Raw genomic sequence first — 1,283 nt, forward strand, 5'->3', positions numbered from 1 at the left:
CATACTGTGCAATAATCTTCCAATACTCTGCAACACTGTGTAATACTCTGCCAATACTCTGCAACACTGCAATACTCTGCCAATACTCTGCAACACTGCAATACTCTGCAACACTCCCATACTCTGCCAATACTTGCCAATATTTTGCAATACATTTTAACAGAAACAAAGATTTTTTTATTTATTTTTTTACAGAATTTTCAGTATTTTTTGATTTATAGCGCAAAAAATAAAAAACCTAGAGCTGCTTAAATACCACCAAAATAAAGCTCTATTTGCTTGAAAAAAAGGACAACAATTTCATATAGGTACAGTGTTGCATGACTGAGTAATTGTCATTCAAAGTGTGAGAGCACCGAAAGATGAAATTGGTCTGGTTACGCAGGGGGTGGCAGGGGACGTGTCCTATGCCTACATACATTTGTTAGTAGGTGTCATTCATTCCCATCTCAAAATGTTGGGAAGTATGTATACATACTACTTTACAACTATTTAGCGTAAAGAGTCACAGTAAATGGTTTGGTTCTATCCATGATTTGAAAGCCAGAGGAAAAACCTGGGCAAGTATCACAACTTTTGGGACTCTCTTAGGGGTAATAGTAAGCACTTCAAGAGGAAGTAAACCCTGATGGGTTTACTTCCTCTTTCATTCCCTGCAAAGGCAAAGCATAATGGACTACTATGCATCGCATAGTAGCCCATTATGTGTCACTTACCTGACACAGGAGCCAGCGAAGTCGCCGCTGTCCCCTGTAGTCCGCCGCATCCATCTTGCTGGTGGCGTCTCGCAGCTCCGCTGCTGTCATTCGGCGAAGCCGCGATGACGTCACTCCCGCGCATGCGCACGGGAGTCGACACGCGCGGCAGCTCCATTTTTGGAAATGCCGCGCTCAGTGCGCCTGCGCCGTGCGCCGTAGACAGCGGTGCCCGTTTTCGGGCAAATATCTCCTAAACCATATAGGTTTAGGAGATATTGCTTGGACCTACAGGTAAGCCTTAATCTAGGCTTACCTGTAGGTCAAAGTGGTTTGTAAGGGTTTACAACCACTTTCAATATACATTCATATACAAAGATTTCCAGCTCTGAGCAGTTCAGCATTTCTAATCTACATGCAGGGCACCGGATGCATGGATTCCAATGGGGCTTTTTTTTTATTTGAAGCACATGATTAGAGCCTGAGGCTCTAATTGGCTTAAAAAAAGGGTGGGCCCACCAAAACCATATAATATAAATAGTGTATAAATGTGTTGCTCCGCCAAACACTGTGCAGGGACATCTCTGT

Source organism: Lithobates pipiens, unplaced genomic scaffold, assembly GCF_037356315.1.
Source record: "Lithobates pipiens isolate NorthernLeopardFrog02 unplaced genomic scaffold, aLitPip1_a1.2 Scaffold_13, whole genome shotgun sequence".
NCBI classification, from domain to species: domain Eukaryota; kingdom Metazoa; phylum Chordata; class Amphibia; order Anura; family Ranidae; genus Lithobates; species Lithobates pipiens.